This window comes from Mesoplodon bidens (genome assembly GCF_964165515.1).
Source record: "Mesoplodon bidens genome assembly, chromosome: 3".
In the NCBI taxonomy this organism is placed as follows: Eukaryota; Metazoa; Chordata; class Mammalia; order Artiodactyla; family Ziphiidae; genus Mesoplodon; species Mesoplodon bidens.
This window is the reverse complement of record NC_138178.1, coordinates 133,423,621-133,444,488: the sequence shown is the minus strand read 5'-3', so window position 1 is coordinate 133,444,488 and position 20,868 is coordinate 133,423,621. Positions and strand designations below refer to the sequence as shown.

Sequence of the window (20,868 nt, the reverse complement as noted above, 5' to 3'; positions counted from 1 at the left end):
CATAGTAGGTGCTGAAGAAAATGTAAAAGCTTGATCCTAGTTGTTCCCACTATTCCCCCCAAGCCCCTTCTCTTTGTAGGATGATAAATCACTACCTCTCTAAGACACAGTGGCTTTGATAGGATGTAGAGTCAAAGAGCCAGGAGATGGAGTCCATGTTCCTTGCACTCGAAAAATGTCTCCCAGAAACACCCACAACTCTTTAGTAAGTCAGATAAAATTAATTTTTAAAATATAAATTCAGGGCTTCCCTGGTGGCGCAGTGGTTGAGAGTCCGCCTGCCGATGCGGGGGACACGGGTTCGTGCCCCGGTCCGCGAGGATCCCACATGCCGCGGAGCGGCTTTGCCCGTGAGCCATGGCCGCTGAGCCTGCGCGTCTGGAGCCTGTGCTCCGCAATGGGAGAGGCCGCAGTGGTGAGAGGCCCGCGTACCGCAAAAAAAAAAAAAAAAAAAAAAATATATATATATATATATAAATTCAAAAACTGAGTGTTTGAAGGCTTTGAGAAATCAAACCAAATTATGGAAATGCAGAGTATAATGTGAGTGGGTAATTAGGTGGCAGCTCATGTCCTGACAGATAATTCCAGAGAAAAAGCCAAACAAAGCCTGCCATATGTTCAGCTCTCTGTGTAAATCACTACAGCCAGAGAGAGCTGTACGGAATATTCTATAGCATATGTCTAGTCAGTATGTTTGTTCCATCTTACTTACTGCCAAGTTCCAAATGCTTAAAATAATTAACCTTTCCCACCTCTTTGGAAAGCTTTGCAACATATTCCAAAGGGAATACTTTGCTGTCATCCTTTGAGGCAGTCAGTACCCCACCAAAATTTACCAGTGAAGTAGGTTTATTCCCCTCTGGAATTCAATTCTGGCATGGATGTTAAGAAACCTCTCTTCTCCAGAATACTACTCAGGTGGTCATACAAACAAATGCCAAACACTGGTTTTTCAACCACCAAGGAATACATATAAGAAATAATATTAATGAAACAAGCATTTTACTGTGTTGTTATGTGTGAGAATATATTTTTATTACTTATTTTATTGAACATTGATTAAGTACCTTCCACTTAAGCTAGGTGCTTCAGATATGAATATAAATAAGACCTGTTACTTGCTCAAAAGAATTTAGATGCTGATGGTGGAAACATATCTTCAAAAAACCATTACTCTAATAAAAGGAAGATATGGGGGTGTAATGGAGTCATACTGTGTCAGATAAGTTTTGCTGGATACATGTTTCTCAGAATTCCCTTCACTCTAAAGCTCCAGGTTAGCATGGACCATGAAAGCTATTTTATGGGAAATTTGGAAGACAGAAAAATGCAATAGCCTTATTCTTACTACACTCTGAGGTTTGGAGCAGGGCAAGGGGTGCTGGCATATCTCACATATGTGGCTGCTTATTGCTGCCTTACCTGGCTGGGGAAGGGGGACAGGCAGCAGCTGGGCTCACAGCAACTCCAACTCCTGCTACACCCTCCTTCAGCATCTCTGGCTCCTGGTTCAGGACATATCAAGTATCATGACAAAGTGCAGTGGCTTCTCCTGCAGCGGACACCTACAGCATCAAAGTTGGAGGCCTAAAGATGGCAAAAGACCAACAACACAGGTTCCAATTCACCCTCATAGGTCCCATTCAGGTTCCAATTTGACCTTGTTCCCCATTTCCCTTTCCAACTGCCTGCCCTGAAGGCAGATATGACAACCACCCATAGGCTGTTTTACCAGTCAACTGGTTTCCACAATTGTTTAAAGTCAAATTCCTATAATAAATCATATCCTAATGGTTCTGCCAGGGTTATCAAGAAATAAGCCTTGGGCTTCCCTGGTGGCACAGTGGTTGAGAGTCCGCCTGCCGATGCAGGGGACACGGGTTCGTGCCGCGGTCCGGGAAGATCCCACATGCCACGGAGCGGCTGGGCCCGTGAGCCATGGCCGCTGAGCCTGCGTGTCCGGAGCCTGTGCTCCGCAACGGGAGAGGCCACAACAGTGAGAGGCCCACGTACCGCAAAAAACAAAAAAAGAAATGAGCCTTAATCAGACGATATTTGACTTGAGGGTCTTCAACGATAAGGAAGAGTTCCCCAATACAGCGAACAGGAGAAAGACCTTGAAGGCGTGGAAAACAGCACATGCAAAGGCTTGAAAACATTCAAGAGCATCATATGTTCATGATATAGCGACCATCAAGTTTGTGAGAGAGGGTGCTAGGAGACAAAACTGAAAAGGGAGGCTGAGATAGGTCTTAAGGACCATGTGGGCCATGCTGAGACGTCTGAACGAAATTCAGTAGGCAATCGGGAACTACAGAAAGATTTTAAGCAGATAATGCATGGATGTGAGTGCCTGTGAATGTGTAAAACGATCAGATTTGTATTTTAAAGATAGCTCTGGCAGCTGTGTGAAGGATGGATTAGGAGGGACAGGACAAGCCTGGAGCCAGAGAATTTGGTTAGGCGCCTGTTGCAAAACCAATTAGCAAAAGATGAAGGATGGTGGAAGTTGGGGAGAGTCACCTGTCCTGTTTAGTCTATAATTTCACTTTGTATATACAATTATATGGGGAATAAATTCAATCGCCATGGGGATGCTGAGGATTATCCCTTTAAAACTGTCCTTCTTCACACAGAGTTAAATCATACTGACTGAGTAACAGGAATTCTCAAGGTGGATAAAAAAAAATCAAGAAACCTAACTCTATGGGAAAAGAACCTAAAAAGAGTGGATATATGTATATGTATAACTGATTCACTTTGCTGTACACCTGAAACTAACACAACATTGTAAGTAACTATACTCCCATTAAAAATAAATAAATAAATAAATAAATAAATAAATAAATAAATAAATAACAAAACCTAACTCTAACTGGTTAGAGAGTTTGGAAGGGCTTTAAGACTGGTATGACCCAGAGAATCAACCATGCCACCACCAAAATTCAGTGATTCTTTTTTGTCTCTCTGCTCTACCTTCCATGAAAATTAACACAGGCACAGCAACAACAATAGACAGATAACCTGTTAAGCATTTACTTTGCACCATTTAAACCAGGAACTGTTTAAAGTGCTTTAAATGTGTTTACTAAGTTTCATCCAGAGGCATGCTAAAAGCAATTAGAACTGCACAATCCCTTGACCACAGGCAGCAGGAAATAAAAGCATTTTCCCTGCCACTGCCAGGCAGTAGTCGCCTCAACAACAATGAGATTATACTCACTGACTAATCAAATCTCATTCTGAATCTGGGAATGGTGTCGATGCCATCTGACCAAAAAATGTGGCATTTCATTAGAAGTACAAAGGAATGACTGGGAAGTCAACTCAATATCCATTACACTCTGCTTTAGTTTTAGTCTAGGATCCAGGTCCTAGATCTGTGTTCTTCCCTTGTGTGTTCTGTTGGTACTTGCTGTCACCTTCACGGAAGTGTCTGTTTAGTATCAATGCATCAATGTGGCTATTTTGTACCATGTATCAATACTAAGGGAACAGAAGACAAAGTCTTATTTTCCTATTTCTAAAACTTCCTATTCTTCCATTGTATTCTAAGCACAAGTTTCATGTCCCAGTAAGATTGTAAACTCATTGAAGATACGGACCTTGTCATATTATTCTGTATTCCCTAAAGCCAAGATATAGTAAGCATTAATATAAATGTTATTAATATAAATGCTTTCTAACCTGAATTGTAAACTTGGAATCTGAAACATATCTACGTAATGCTATAATGCTACGTAGACATTTATCCATTTAATTCTGTCCCTTTTCTGCCTCACGTATTTTGAAGCTCTGTTATTTGGCATATACACATTTATGACTATGTTTTCCTGATGAACTGATCCTTTTATCATTTGGAAATGTCCCTTTTTATCTATTTTTTTCTGATATGAATATAGCCACTCCAGTCTTCTTATGCTTCCTATTTGCATGGTGTATCTATTATCCAGTCTTTTACTCTCAACCTATCCACATCTGGGTTTTTTTATATATTTATTTATTTTCTTATATTATTTTCTTCTTTTTCCTTTTTTTTTTTTTGGCTGCGTTGGGTCTTAGTTGCCACACACAGGATATTCATTGAGGCATGCTGGATCTTTTGATCCAGCGCGTAGACTCTTCTGGTCTCTTCTTTGTGGCGCTTGGGCTTCTCTCTTGTCGTGGCATGCGGATTTTCTATTTCTAGTTGTGGTGCACGGGCTCCAGGGTGAGTGGACTCTGCAGTTTGCAGCACGCGGGGTCTCTCGTTGAGGTGTGAGAGCTCAGTAGTTGCGGCACGTGCAGGCTTAGTTGCCCCGTGGCATGTGGGATCTTACTTCCCCGACCAGGGATCGAACCCACGTCCCCTGTATTGGAAGGATTCTTTACCACTGGCCCACCAGGGAAGTCCCTCCATGTCTATTTTTAAAGTTTAACTCTTATAGACAGCATTTTTAAATCCATAATTTTAAAGTATGGTCTTGCTTTTTAAAATCCATATTGATAACCTTTGCCTTGGAACTGAACTGTTTAATTCATTAATATGTAACACAGTTATTCATATGTTTTGACTTAGGCTTACCATTTTCATTATTTGTTTATTGTTTGCCCCCTGTTTGTTTTGTTTTGGTTTGTTTTTTGTTCTTTTGCTCTCTCTCTCCTGCCTTCTTTGGAATTATCTTAACATGTTTTAGAATTCCATTTTAGCTTTATTTATTGGCACTTTAGCTGTACTCTTTTGCATTGCTTGTTAATGTTTGCTCCAGTGATTAAGACATCCATCTCTAAGTTTTCATTCTAGTTAGAGTTATTATACCACGTTACATAAAATGTAAGAATCTTGCAATTCTTGTAGTTCTATTTATTCAACTACAGTAGTATCCCTGCCCACCCCTTCCACCCCCCATTATCCAGTTTCACTTTCCATGGTTTCCATTACCCAAGGTCAATCACAGTCCAAAAACATTAAATGGAAAATTCCAGAAACACAGGCATACCTCATTTTACCATGCTTTGCTTTATTGCATTTCGCAGATATTGCATTTTTTACAAAACGAAGGTCTGTGGCAACCCTACATTGAGCAAGTCTATCGGCACCATTTTTCCAATAGCATTTGCTCATTTCGTGTCACTGTGTCACATTTTGGTAATCCTTGCAATATTTCAAACTTTTTCATTATTATTAATTTGTTATGGTGATCTGTGATCAGTGATCTTTGATGTTACTATTGCAAAAAGATTATGACTTGCTTAAGTCTCAGATGATGGTTAGCATTTTTTAGCAAAAAAAGTATTCTTTAATTAAGATGTGTACTTTTTCAAGACATAATGCTATTGCACACTTAATAGACTATAGTATAGTGTAAACATAACTTTTATATGTACTGGGAAACCAAAAAATTCATGTGACTCACTTTATTGTGATTACTGTGGTGGTCTGGAACCAAACCCACAATTCTCCGAGGTATGCCTGTAAACAATTCATAAGTTTTCAATTGCACACCATTCTGAGTAGCAAGAGCCATCCTGCTCCATCCCACCTGGGACATGAATTGTCTTTTGGTCTAGAATATCCATGCTGTATATGCTAGCTACCTGCCCATTAGTCACTTAGTAGCTCTCTCAGCTATCAGAACTGCTGTCGTGGTATTGCCCTGCTTGTATTCAAGTAACCCTTAGTTTACTTAATAATGGCCTCCAAGAACAAGAGTAGTGATACTGGCAATTCACATATGCCAAACAGAAGCCGTAAAGTGCCTCCTTTAAGTGAAAAGGTGAAGAGCCTAATGCTATGTCATAATGCTTGTGTCATTCACCTCACTTCATCTCATCATGTAGGCATTGTATCATCTCACATCTCCCAAGAAGAAAGGTGAGTACAGTACAATAAGATATTCTGAGAGAGAGAAAGACCACATTCACATAATTTTTAGTACAGTATATTGTTATAATTGTTCTATTTTATTATTAGTTGTTAATCTCTTAGTGTCTAATTTATAAATTAAACTTTATCATAGGTATGTATGTATAGGAAAAAAACACAGTATGTATAGGGTTAGGTACAATCTTCAGTTTCAGGCATCCACTGGAGATCTTCGAACATATCCCCCCCAACCCTTTTTCTTTATTCTATACTCTATTCCTTTATTCTATAGTTGTCATGTGAATTTCATCTACATATATATATATATATATATCATAAACTCTACAGTAAACATTATAGGTTTTGCTTTAAATAGTTCTATTTGTTTTAAAGAAATTAAGAGGTAAATTAGTCTTCTATATTTACCAATATATTTACTATCTTAAGCATGCCTCACTCCTTCCTGAAGATTCAAGTTCCCTCCAGTTTCAAGTTTCTCTCCAGTATCATTTCCTTTTATCTCAGGGAGAACTTCCTTTATTATTTCTTTAGTGCAGGACTGCTGATGATGAGTTCTCTTAGCTTTCTTTTATCCCAAAATATCTTTAATATATATTCATTCTAGAAGAATATTTTTGCTGGATGTAAAATTCAGGGTTGACAGGTTTTTTCTTTATTTTTTAAGCATGGCAAGGATGTTGTTCTGCTATCTTCTGACCTCTGTAGTCTGCAGTTATTTAAATTAGTGTTCCCTTGTATATAATATATCAGTTTGCCCTGGCTGCCTTGTTTAATACGTGTCTAATCATGATTTTCTTATATATCCTGCTTGGGGATCACTGAGTTTCTTGGACCTGTAAATTTATGTTTTTTTAACCAATTCTGAGAAGTTTTTGGCTATTATTTCTTCAAACATTTTTTTCTGCCTTATTTTTCCTCTCCGCTCCTTCTTAGACTCCAATTATACATATATTAGACCCTTTGCTATTAATTCACATCTCTGAGGCTCTGTTCATTCTTTCAATCTTTTTTCTCTCTTTTCATCTATCTTCAAGTTCATTGACCCTTCTCCAAAGTGTCTATTCTGCTCTTAAATCCATCCAGTATTTGTTTTTTTTTGTTTTAGCTATCATAATATTCAATTCTAGAATTTTCATTTGATTTTAAAAAATATTTTATTTTTCTTTTTGAGCTTTCCTATCTTATTTATTACAAGTATATTTTCCATTACCTTATAGTGCATAGCTATAATAGCTCCTTGTCTGAGAATTCCAACATCTAGGCCATCTTCCATTGATTGCCTTTTTACTTGAGACTGGATCACACTTTATATGTCAAATAATTTTAGATGGTATTCTGAACATTGTAAATGTTATGTTATGGCGGTTTTGGGTTCTTTTGTTAAACTTATTCTTGCTATTTCTGATGTCATTTTGAATGGATTTCTTTAATTTCATTTTCAGATTTTTCAATGAGAGTATATGAAAATACATGGGTATTTTTGAGTTAATTTCATATCCTACAAACTTCCTAAGCTTTCTTATTAGCTCCAGTAGTTGTTTTATAGATTTTTTAGAAGCTCCTGTATACATGATCAATTTGTCTGTAAAAAAAGACAGTTTTACTTCTTTTCCAATTTGTTACCTTTAATTCCTTTTTCTTATTGCACTGACTACAACCTCCAGTATGATCTTGAATGAAAGTGGTCAAGGTGGACATCCTTGCCTTGTTCCTGCTCTGAAGGGAAAGCATTCAGTCTTTCACTATTAAGTATTGTTTATAGATATTTTTGTAGGTTCCCTTCATCAGATTGAGAATGTTAATAACTCCTTAGGTTCAGGCATCAGGAAAGAGCCAGGTCAAAACACAAAACAAAGTGGGATCTGTAAGGAATCTAGAATATAATCTCTGGTAGAAGCTGTCAGAGACAGTGGCCAATGACCCTATGTGGTAAAGTGAGATGGTATAAGGTATTGCTCACTTCTTTCTCTTCTATATCTGAGTAGGAAAGAGCTGTCACAAAGCCCCCACCCTGAAAGCCCCCTTCTGGGCCAGTGTCCAGTGCTGCTAGTGCTGGTGGCATCATCTGATGACTCCAGGAAGTCGATGAATGAGATGCATGAAGGAAGGAATCAACAGAGAAGAGGGCTGGCTTATCAAGGGGGATAAGTCTTCAGGACTAGTAAATGGAATTCCTGTGGAATACAGGCTTGAGTTTGACAATAACACCATCCACTCAGATGTCATCACAGTCACTGCTTGGCTAATGCAATGTGTCCTTAACTGATTTTTTTATATCCTTCTCTATCCCTTTGCTAAGAAGAGCCAAAGAATCTTACTGTTCTATGAAATCTCCCTCTGGAATCAGGCAGAATTTAGGAAAAATGGCCTGACACTAGGGGAATTCGAGCAGTCTAATATCATGGGGCATTTGGAATAGTATGCTGGCACCTGAGGTTTTTTAACTCCCTGAGTTGTGGTTTAAACAACCCAATTCAGCGTTAGACATCACACTAGAAATCAGTAATACATTGGATAGAAAAAGCCTTACTACTATTAGGTAGCAACTTGATTTCAAAAAATGATCCCAGATCCCATCCCAGGCTTTTTGAAAAAAAGATTCTTTTCTACATGGTTTATATTAGTAATACAATTATGATAAAATTATTTCCTAAAGACTTAGGGTTTGGCTCATCTATGAAAAAAATGAGACCATTTTCCAATTTGGTATCAAGTTATAGCCTTCTAAAGTAATTTCTTCTCCAATGTAAATCACCCTTGACAACAGGTTTCTGGATCCAGAGATGGAAACTATATGATCAGGTTTCCTTAAATGTCCCAGATTATATGGGAATTGAGAGAGAGTTTAGAAAGATTAAATGATACACAACTTCATAAATTACAGACATGGAGGAGCCCTCTGTCTCCCAAATTTCAGTATTACTGGATCCTAGTTGTTCACAGGTCTACATCAGAGAGGAAGAGAGTATTAGAAAGAACATGGATTTTGGAGTCAGGCATTCCTAGGGATTCTACCTCCATCACTTATGAACTATCAATAGCGTTGGGGCAAGTTGCTTTATCTTTATGAATCTCACTTTTCTTATCAGGATTCTAGTGACAATTTAAAAAGATGATGTTTGTAAAGCATCTGGTACACAGCAGGGCTTCTCTTTGTCATCCTCTCCATCAGGAGCTCTGTCTTCTTTTAAATGTCACCCATATGGTAGCATCTGATGGTTCCAATGGAGAATAATTAGACTCTGATCAGGAGGTCCATGCTTGGACACAAATCAGTGAAATGGTGCTTTGGGGACTCTTGGGTAACCTGTGTCCGCTGGACCCTTGTCTTTCAGCTTTGTTTTCTTCTACAATTTGAAACTACTGTAAGTCACATTTTTGATGTCCTTCTCCTCTTCCTACTGCTCTCTCCTCCTATTCCACTGTCTGTCCCCAGTGCACCCATATGGTATGCTTTTAAAAATATTAGATTTAGCCCCCACAATCTACCAATTTACTTGATGGTTTTAAATTCTTTTTTAAAAGCTATGCTTTAACAAGAGACAAGTCTAGAAAATTTAATTCAGTACATCTTCCAAAGCACATTCAAAATTACTTTAAATGTCTTGCCTATAATCTTTTAGGAACAAAGCAGGGTATAAATAAATAAAAAATAAGTACATATGGCTCTAAATAGGTCAAGAAAGTCATACAGAAGGATCATCACTGGTCTAAAGACATCTATTGGGACTCATCTATTGGATTAGTGTGCCCCAGATTAAAACTTACCGGAGCTATTGGTGGGGTGCAAAATACTTCTACCACTAAACCACTGAGTCATAGGACCCAAGAGTTTGGAGAAATCTTGAGATCATTTAGTTCAATATCCTACCCAAACCTACTATTACATCCTTTATAGATAAGTAATAACAGTGATAATAATGTCAAACACTTACGTGGAGCTTAATATGTGTTTTCTAATATTAATTTATTTAATCTTCATAGTAACCTTGTGAGGTAAGTAGTAGTATAGTCCCATTTTACATACGAGGAAAACTAAAGATAGAGCGAGGCACAGATGACCATCCAACCTCTGCTTGAACTTTTCCTGTCTGACAGTTCCATTATGGAAGGGCTGTACTTGTAGAAATTTAAAGTTCTCCTTATAAAAGTTAATTTCGAAGATCTTCCTCGTGAACAACTCCAACTCATTTTCATTCAATCTGAGCTATTTCTTCTTCCTGCCAGATGATAAGAATTCCCAACCCAAACTCAGCACACACTTTTAGTCTATTGCCCTCTCTACATGACAGCATTGTTTTCCAGAAAGTATCCCTTGGTATCACTCTAAAGGTTATTGCCTGAATTACAAATTTACCTTTGCCCTTTGCTTCATGGAAGTCCCCAGTTACCACATTGCTTCTTCCTAAGGTCCTAGAGCTCTAGGCAGGCAGTAATTCAGGTCTCTTTAACAAGCAGGCAGTGGTTCTGCTGTCCAGGGACAGCAGTCAATAAACATGCTGTGCCTCCAACCTTCCCAGCCTCCACTAACCTCTGAAACTAATTACCTTGCTAACTGCAGAGGCTGTACAGCCATGCTAATGAGCTGCTGGACGATGGCATTTTTTTGCTCTCAGAGGAAAAGCCACAGGGCGCCAGCAGGGATGGGAGCCTCCTCGGGTCAGCTCTCCTCTGAGACTCAGCTCCAGAAATTCTCAGAATACCACTTAGCAGGGATATGGACTTGGACGCGAAATCCCCTGGTGCCAAACACGTCCATTAATTAGCATTCAGAGAAATAAAGAAAAATGAAGATTTAAAGGTCACTGCATTAGCATTTCACCCCATTTCTCAATAGCTATTTGTGTACACTAATTTTCCACTCATTTCTCCTATTAATCACTGTCTCTATGGAGAACTTGGCCAAACACATTAGCAGACATGCTTCCTGGTGGCCATATTCTTCCCTGTAAATAATAATAAAAGAAATCACTGTTTATTTGCTCAACTTTAACATTTTTATGTGAAAGAGAATTATGTAGGTGGTTCAACATTTCAGCTCCCACTGAAAAGAATGCAGACAGAATTTCTTGTTTCTCAGCAAACCAGGATCAGTGTCAGTGTCAAGCTTTTTTTTTTTTTAAACACCAAAATCCGGCCAGTTAACGAATTCTCTCTCTAGAAGAATCTTTCTACAAAAGACCCAGTAGTGATAGACTCTTTTCCTGTGTGAGCTGGGGAGAAGTCATCGAAATGTTCCAGTTGCAAAGAACACAATATGTTATTTAGATTTTAAGTTTGTCAGAGTCCCTGAGAAAGTTCTGGCAGCAGGTTGGAATTCAGTAGCTTCTGGTTACCATACCTGCACTGCCGCCACCATCTGCAATAACCGGAAAGCTCTTACCTCGAAAGAGCTCCTTTCCTGTGAACATTTAGCACTGTTTTGGTTCTACCCTCACTGCCCTGCTCTCCTAGAACCAAAGGGCCAACGTCCCTGGATGGATGGGAGAAGGACAAGCTCCCCAGCGGAGCCCCCAATTCCCAAGAGCTCAGAGAAGAGAGAACAACCACACGTTCCTTTCAGGAGGTCTTCAAATGCACTGCTCCTTCAACTCCTGCCCTTCATGGAAAAAATTTTACTCCTTATTACGGAAAAACATCGTCAGAGAAAATCTTCCCCAGGTGCTTTCTTTGCAGGGATGTCTCTCAGAGTCTGAGGGGTTAGGAAACTGCTCCTCAATCATTATGACCAGTGACAGAAGCCTTGAGCTGTGGCAGCCAGCAAAGTGTATTACTTTTTCCTGCATATTCACACTGTATTTCTTCAGTATTACACACTCACATACATCAAGTACAGAATGTTCCTAAAGCTGCTAGGAAGAGGAGCTAATGTCCTGACAATTCATCTCTGACATTTTTTTTTTTCCCAGCAAGCAGCCAAAAGTCATATCAAACTAGCAGCTGTAAAGGTCACGTGGGAAATCTGTCACCATTTTTGAATAACTTCTTTTTTTTTTTTTTTTTGCGGTAGGCGGGCCTCTCACTGTTGTGGCCTCTCCCGTTGCGGAGCACAGGCTCCGGACGTGCAGGCTCAGCAGCCATGGCTCACGGGCCCAGCTGTTCTGCCGCATGTGGGATCTTCCCAGACCGGGGCACGAACCCGTGTCCCCTGCATCAGCAGGCGGACTCTCAACCACTGCGCCACCAGGGAAGCCCTGAATAACTTCTTACGTACAAGTTGAGAATACATTGGAACAAGGGAAAGGAATTGATGCTTCTTCGTAGATGTCAAGCTGAAAGGTATGATGAGTCCTTCCTATGCATGGTGCCAGTACCTCCTCCTTCCCTGCCTCTCCACTCACCTGCTGGCATCACCCATTTAATGCCAATGTTTATAATAATAAGAGCAGGTCATAAGAGCATTATTGATGCATTGGCTTTCATAGAGCAGAGTGATACCCAATGAACTCTGTTATTATAAATATAATAAGCAAGAAACTTGGAAGAAAAAAGACAGGGGCATTTAAGCTTACCAGAACGTAGTCAACCCAACAGCAGAAGAAAGTGCAAGTGGCTGTGCCTCAATTTCCTTGGTCAAAAAGAAGCTTACAGTAAGGTGTATCCAGGACAGGCTGGCACTTAACTGAACCATACCTACAAATACATAGGATTAACAAAGAGTCTGAGCACAAGAATTATGATGGACAATGTGATGCTTCTGATCCTTGGCTGGCACTCTAAGCTTTACGTGGCAGAAGAATCCATCACCAGATGCAAGCAATGGGTTCTCTGAGTCCTTATGTGACCTTACCTTCCCCATCCCAACCCACCTCTGGGTAGAGCTGGGGTCATAGAAATAGTGATGCTGCACGTGTCACAGGCTATTCTCTACTCCCCTGCAGAGAGCTTCCAAGTACCACTGGGAGTCCCCAGGAATGCCTGTTCTGTGCCCATGAACAAGCTCCCTTCTGCTGGCCCTGCACGTGCTCTGCTTAGAGCTGGACTCCACGGAGTCTGCTGCCACCACTCACTGTACCACCACCAGCACCCCGACCTTCTACAACGCCTGTCTGTTGGGTGGTTTACGGCAAATTGAACTGGACAACTTCCCTACCACTTCAGTAACATTTGCTAAAGCCACACTTTCTGACGTCTGAATATTTCTAGTTTTAACATAACAGTTCTAGTTCTTACCAACAATTCCCTCTCTGCTTAGGTTCTGGGGGTATCAGAATCCAGCAACACACAATAAATACCGTGTCCTTGGAGTCACTGCACTCCCCAATGGGTCATGTTACTGGGTCATGTCAGCATGCCTGGCTCCCTCTTCCCTTTGGATAAGTTCTCTCCAAAGAGGCTCCCTAGCTCACATGCACAGAGCTTCTGCCTTGTCATCCTGCACGAAGCCAGCCATTCCCAGACAAATAAGAGCACTGGCAGTGGGCAGCTATCAGGCTGGATCAGGCTCCCTCTTATATTCATATAGGAAAGCTCTACCATCTGCTCAAAGAGGATGGTGTATGAGGCTCCGGGGCAGGGACCCAACACACAACATAGGATCATCTCTCTCATATTTATTTGCTTTATCTGACTTGTCACATCTTTGGCCATCAGAGAAGTGCTGATGGAAGCAATATATTTCTAATTCCAGAAAGGTCGTGCACAGTTTTGAATTGAAAGTTTAAAAGCTTCCTTAACACTCCTAAAGGCAAGGATCAAACCAGGGTTTGGTCAGTGGAATTCTGGGAAACAATTTCCACCTTTTCTGTGAGGTATTTCAAGTCCTTCTATTACTGCTCAGGCCCAACTGCTCACAGGAACCACTCAGGAAACATTTGCTTCTCAAACGGAGTTCTATTTTATTGCCCCAGGGAAGAGAGAAAGGGATAGGGAGAGAGGTAGGAAGTATTCTTGTTTCCTTTATCCCAGCTCAAGTCCTGAATCAAATCCACCATTCTCATATCTACTAAACAAAAGAGGAACACTTCCACTGGAGCAGGTCTTTACATCCTCCTTAACACTGGAAGGGTGAATGCACAGAACAGCTCAAGGCCTTTCAACGGATTGAATCCAGCCCATCTCATCATCTAGGATAATCTTACTCAGTTAAAGTTAACTGATTGTGGACTTTAATCACAGCTACAAAGTACCTTCACAACACCACCTAGATCAGTGCTTGACGGAGTAACTGGGGACTGTAGCCAAGCCAAGTTCACACATAAAACTGACCATGACACTAGCCATAAAACAACACATCAAATCCACTAGTCTTAATTTCCTCAACCCATTCACTGTACTCTTTACTTCAGTCCCTCAGACTTAACAGCTATACAGTAATGAAGGAACACATCATTATTGGCAACTGTTCAAATTTTAACAGTTGTAAAATGTACAACTGTAAATATGAAATGCCTACCCCTCGCTTCAGCTGAGCGTGCTCTCCATGTCCATCGTGTCCCAACCCTGGGCCCTAGTCCCCCAAATACACATTCAGCCTGGATCACTCTCCACCTGGCCACTGGCGCTCTGGTAGCACAGGCATCCGCTCTCTGACACTTCCTCCCGACAGCTGACCTTTCAATCCCCGCTGCTGCAAATACTCACTGTTACTGTTTCTCTCTCTCTCTCTCTCTCATCATTGAATGAGGTCAAGGATTGATGCCACAATAAATTCATTTTCTCTACCCTAAGCCAGACTCTCACTGCTGCTTGGGTTTTTACTTGTCTCCAACTGATTCCCTCTGTCTTTCCTCCAATACACTAAACCTTTCCCACTCTCTTCGAGCCTCCAGGCTTCCCTTCTCTGCAGGTGACCTGGTGTCCTACTGAAGCTGCACAACGTGGACTTTCTCCCTCTCTCTTCCACGTCTAAGTGTCTGTTTCTTCTGCCGCCCTCTGCTCCTTCGCTCCCTTTACAGAGATGGTTCTTCCTTCTCCTCCCTGAGGTCGCCTCCTCCACCTCTGTTAGTATTTAGCCATCCTAAGCCTCCTGCTTCTTCTTGAACCTTATCTCGTATGTATCAGTCCTCTCCCTGTAGTCTTCAAGTTCTTCCTCTCTTCATTGCTTTTCTCCCCATCATTAAAAGCATGTGCAGCATTCCTGTGTTTCAAAACAAGACGTAACAGAACAAAATTCCTCTCTAGATCCCCACTCCTTCCTGAACTTATATCCTCTTCCTTTCCCTCCCAATGTTCTCAAAGAACCCACTCTACTTTTATTCTACCCCCAGCTCCTGCCTCCTTACCAAAGAAATCATTGTTTTGAAGATCATTAATTTACCAGTCGCCAAATCCGATGGCTTTTTAACAGCATTTGATAGTTAAACAAACCTTTACTTTCCAAGACCTGGGAATTTCTTGGTTCTCTTCTGCCTTTCTTGACCACTCCTTGTCTGTCTCCTCTCACCAGTGATTCTCCTTCACTGCACATTCACAGCTCACATGCACCTACATCTTTCAAACTGGGTATTCTTATCCCAAGGCTTCACCATGATGCAGTAGGAGGATGTGAAGACACAGGATAACCAGGGTGCATGGAACTGGAGAAAATACATGGAGAATGCAAAACTGGCTATGACATTTAATATGAAACCATAAATCTTCCAAGAAACAGCCACACCTTCCAGATCCCAGACGTGTGTCATTCGCTGTCTCCTGTCACCAGGGGTGCTTTAATGGAAACACTTTAGAATCACTGGACACATTATCTCATTTGACCGTTATGGCAAACATATTATCAGAATGATAGAGTTATTAACTGGTTTTGCAGGCAAGAAAACTTAGGGTAGGGTAAGTTTTGATTAACTTGTGGTTTCAGTTATCTAGTGCTGTATAACAAACCACTTCAAACTTAGTGGTATGAAACAACCAATTTATTATTTCAAACAGTTATGTGGGTGGATGGGGGCTCAGCTGGACAGCTTTTTTTTTTTTTTTTTTTTGGTCTCTCTTGGGATTTCTCATGAAGCTACATCAGACGGGGGCTGGAACGTCTTAGATGGCTCGCTTGCATGTCTGGCACCTGGCTGGGGACAGCTAAAAGGCTGGCCTCAGCTGGGATGCTGAAATAGCTGGGTCTCTCTCTCCCCATGTAGTCTCAGGGCTACTCTCTCTATGGGTTCTCTAGAAGGGTAACTGGATTTCTTATATGGTGGCTCAGAGCACCCCAGAGAACAAAAGCCTTCTTAAGGTTTAAGTCCAGAACTGGTACAGTATGACTTCCACCATATTGCATTGGTTAGAGCAGTCACAGACCCAGGCCATGCTCAAGGGGAAGGGAGGTGAGGCTCACTGGGGACCACCAGTGTAATCAGCCACTGCATTTGTCTAGCTGATGATGCTGGGACTTGGACCTGGTCTTTAACGCTAAGTTTAGTGAAGCTTGTTTTCGTTCCACTGTCCTTCCTTGTTGTTATTCTTACCCCTAGCTGAAGTTCTGTCCTCTGCCTCTTTCTCTCCACTCTTCTTTGGTAACCTCATTCCATTTCAGGAACTCAGCAGTTCACTCCATGGGAATGGGTGTCATGCCTTCTCTGTTTGACTTCTCTCATTTCCAATTGTCTGTGGATTAAGACGTCTGACCTCAGACTGAGCACACCTGAGATAGGTTCCATGCTCTTCCCTTCTGTACTTGCTGATTCCTGTGTTCCCTATTTTGGATCCTGGAATCAGCTTCTCCTAATCACCCAAGATTGAAGTCACTGAATACCTTTGATATCGCCCTCTCCCACAGCCCACACATAGTCAAGGTGCCAAAAGGTTGCTATCTGACCTCCTCCTCACCTTTTAATCCATGCCTTTCTTGTTATTCCCACTCCATTCCCAAGCCTTGCCTAGACTTAAAAACCCTTGCCTAGACTGTTTTTAAAATTATAATTTTAAGCACATGAGTGGTTTAAAACTAGAGGAGAAAATCATAACCCCAAAACCCCACTACCCTCACACAATTGCAATCTTAATGTGGTTTATTTTTTAATGTATTTTTTAAAGAATTATTATTATATTATACATATCATTGACTGCTTTCTTCACTCATAATATTTTTCAATTTTGCTACATACTGTTCATAATGATAACATGTTGATGACTATACAACTTTCCATCCTACGCATGTATCCTAATTTACATAAAAATTTCTCTATTACTGGACCTTTATCTCAGCATTACCTTTTTTTTTTTTTTTTTTTTGCGGTACGCGGGCCTCTCACTGTCGTGGCCTCTCCCGTTGCGGAGCACAGGCTCCGGGCGTGCAGGCTCAGCGGCCATGGCTCACGGGCCCAGCCACTCCGCGGCATGGGGGATCCTCCCGGACCGGGGCACGAACGTGTGTCCCCTGCATCGGCAGGCGGACTCTCAACCACTGCGCCACCAGGGAAGCCCAGCATTACCTTTTTTTAAATTTTAATTTTTATTTTATATTGGAGTATAGTTGATTTACAATGTTGTGTTAGTTTCAGGTGTACAGCAAAGTGATTCAGTTATACATATACATATATCCATTCTTTTTCAGATTCTTTTCCCATATAGGTTATTACAGAATATTAAGTAGAGTTCCCTGTGCTATACAGTAGGTCCTTGTTGATTATCTATTTTATATATAGTATGTGTAATTGCCTTGTTATTTATTTTTTTGCTATTATAAGTTACTTCGTTATGAAAGAACAACTTCATTTATGTAGCTTTTTGATGTTTGAGGTTAATTCCTAAATATCCAAAATTGGTATTGCTAGAATTAATTATATGAATACTCTTATAGCTCTTGATACATACTGCCAATTATTTTTCATTTCAGTTATACTGTTTTATATAAAGTTTTGTACATAATATATGAATACATAACTTTCCTATACCCTCAATTTGAACTAAATATTATCATCAAAGCGTTGTTAATTTAATTAGCAAAGTGATATCATTATTTCAGTTTGCATTTCCTTGAATAATAGCAAGACCAGCTTTTTGGTTGCCTATCCTTACCAATTATTATTTTTTCTTTTAGGAATTGTAAGCCTATGTCTTTTGTCTATTATTCTTTGATATCTTGCTATATTCCTTATCAAGCTTATGGTACTTTACATAATAATAATCCTAAAATTTCGTTACATTTGCTATAAACTTTTTTTTTCCTTTTTTGGGGGGTACCCCATCTATGGTCTACTTTTTCTTCAATCATCTACATACCTTTTAATACGACTTTTTTTGAAGTCCCAGTCTTGAATGTGACAGTCTCCTCCTAAAAACAAAACCAAACAACCAAGAAAAAAGTCAGTAGTTTCTTACTGTTTAATACAGCAGTTCCCATTTCTTTGTGACTCAGAACACCCATGACAGACAGTCGTCACGTGCCTGTCACACTACCATTGCACATTCAGGATTATACACTTTCCACACATTTGTTTTCACTTCACCTTTTCCCCTTATTTAAAAAAAACTTATCAAGATTTTCTAATTCTCTGCTGAGACTGCCTATTTTTTCATTTGTTACAAGTATATTTTCTTTTACCTGATGAGCATAGTTATAGTAGTCCCGTTAAAATTCTTTTCTGACAGTACCAATGTCTACATTATCTTGGAGTTGGCATCTGTCAACTGTTCTTTCCCTTAGAAATATTTTCCTGATTCTTCATATGCTAAATAATTTAGGGTTGTGTTTTTGGCATGTTAATACTATGCTGTGGGAGATTCTCAATTCTGTTATATTCCTTCAAAAAGTATTCTTTTATTTTCTTTAGAAAGCAATTAACTTGGTTAAACTCAAAATGTAAAATGAAAGCTTGCCTGCCCTGGTGGTGACTCTGCATGTATGGTTCAATGTCTGCCAGGGTCTTGGGCAAAGTGTATATGCAGATTTTGACATTTCCTCCTCTGCTTCTCTTGACTCTGGAGTTCCCCCATCATCCTCCAGTGCTCCTAGTTGCCCAAGCCTCCTCTTTCTAAATCCCCTTGGCAGAGAGGCAGAGGATTTCACCTGCAGTTTTAACCCCTTCTGCCAACACCATGATTGCCTGCAGGGTAAAACTGCTGCAGGGCATTGGCAGTCACCTCTTCCAACTTCTGACTCTCTTTTTACTTTGGTACAGTCTCCAGAGCCCTCAGAGTGACCTTTTTGTTGTTGCTCAGACTTTATAGTTGTTATCTGTCAGACAGTCAAGCTGTTAAGATTAGAAACCTACTCTACAATACTGGAAGCAGAACTCTTCTAGAATATATACTTATGAGGTGAAGTTTCATAAAAATACACATACTGTTGGTTCAAGGTGAACACAGAGTCATTTTGGTTTGCAGTATCACTATTTTGCTCATAACTTTTTGTTTAATTATGGCTGCAAAATTTTAACAAGAAGCTACCAGTGTACTAACATGTCTCTAAATCAATCGCCTATAAACACACTCTCAGTGAACATATACAACTTTTGTAATTCTTTTGCTCTGTTTCTTCTGATTATATCCATTGAAATGTAGTATGTATCTGTTAACTATACAAAATATATAAATATTTAATATATCTGAATATATATTAAATATATTTTTATGTATTTAAAAATATATTTTGATGTGAAAATATTTTTTTATATTTATTTTTAACATCTTTATTGGAGTATAATGGCTTTACAATGTTGTTAGTTTCTGCTGTATAACAAAGTGAATCAGCTATACATATACATATATCCCCATATCTCCTCCCTCTGCATCTCCCTCACACTCTCCCTATCCTACCCCTCTAGGTGGTCACAAAGCACTGAGCTGATCTCCCTGTGCCATGCGGCTGCTTCACACTAGCTAGCTATTTTACAATTTGGTAGTATATATATGTCCATGCCACTCTCTCACTTGGTCTCAGCTTACCCTTCCCACTCCCTGTGTCCTCAAGTCTATTCTCTACGCCTGCGTCTTTATTCCTGTCCTGCCACTAGGTTCATCAGAACCATTTTTTTCCTCCATATATATGTTAGCATACGGTATTTGTTTTTCTCTTTCTGACTTAATTCACTCTGTATGACAGGCTCTAGGTCCATCCACCTCACTTCAAATAACTTAATTTCGTTCCTTTTTATGGCTGAGTAATATTCCATTGTATATATGTGCCACATCTTCTTATCCATTCATCTGTCAATGGACACTTACATTGCTTCCAGGTCCTGGCTATTGTAAATAGAGCTGCAATGAACATTGTGGTACATGTCTCTTTTTGAATTATGGTTTTCTCAGGGTATATGCCCAGTAGTGGGATTGCTGGGTCATATGGTAGTTCTATTTTTAGTTTTTTAAGGAACCTCCATACTGTTCTCCATAGTGGCTGCACCAATTTACATTCCCACCAACAGTGCAAGAGGGTTCCCTTTTCTCCACACCCTCTCCAGCATTTATTGTTTGTAGATTTTTTGATGATGGCCATTCTGACTGGTGTGAGATGATACCTCACAGTAGTTTTGATTTGCATTTTTATAATGATTAGTGATGGTGAGCATCCTTTTGTGTGTTTGTTGGCAATCTGTATATCTTCTTTGGAGAAATGTCTATTTAGGTGTTCAGCCCATTTTTGGATGGGGTTGTTTGTTTTCTTGATATTGAGCTGCATGGAGATTAATCCTTTGTCAGTTGCTTATTTGCAAATACTTTCTCCCATTCTGAGGGTTGTCTTTTAATCTTGTTTATGGTTTCCTTTGCTGTGCAAAAGATTTTAAGTTTCATTAGGTCCCATTTGTTTATTTTTGTTTTTATTTCCATTTCTCTAGGAGGTGGGTCTAAAAGGATATTGCTGTGCTTTATGTCATAGAGTGTTCTGCCTATGTTTTCCTCTAAGAGTTTTATAGTGCCTTACAATTAGGTCTTTAATCCATTTTGAGTTTATTTTTGTGTGTGGTGTTAGGGAGTGTTCTAATTTCATTCTTTTACATGGAGCTGTCCAGTTTTCCCAACATCACTTATTGAAGAGGCTGTCTTTTCTCCACTGTATATTCTTGCCTCCTTTATCAAAAATAAGGTGACCATATGTGTGTGGGTTTATATCTAGGCTTTCTATC

The 20,868-nt window shown here is 39.9% G+C and overlaps 1 long non-coding RNA gene across 1 annotated transcript in view; it reads right to left on the bottom strand.

Annotated features, from left to right (window-relative positions):
- Nucleotides 1-12,403: 12,403 nt before the first annotated feature.
- LOC308614328 overlaps nt 12,404-20,868 on the bottom strand; it is a 236,911-nt gene continuing 228,446 nt past the window's right edge. Inside the window, exons 4-5 of the long non-coding RNA XR_014015379.1 lie at nt 18,026-18,077; nt 12,404-12,502 (exon numbers count right to left, since the gene is read on the bottom strand). This is a non-coding gene — a long non-coding RNA (uncharacterized lncRNA). The remainder of the gene's footprint in view (nt 12,503-18,025; nt 18,078-20,868) is intronic.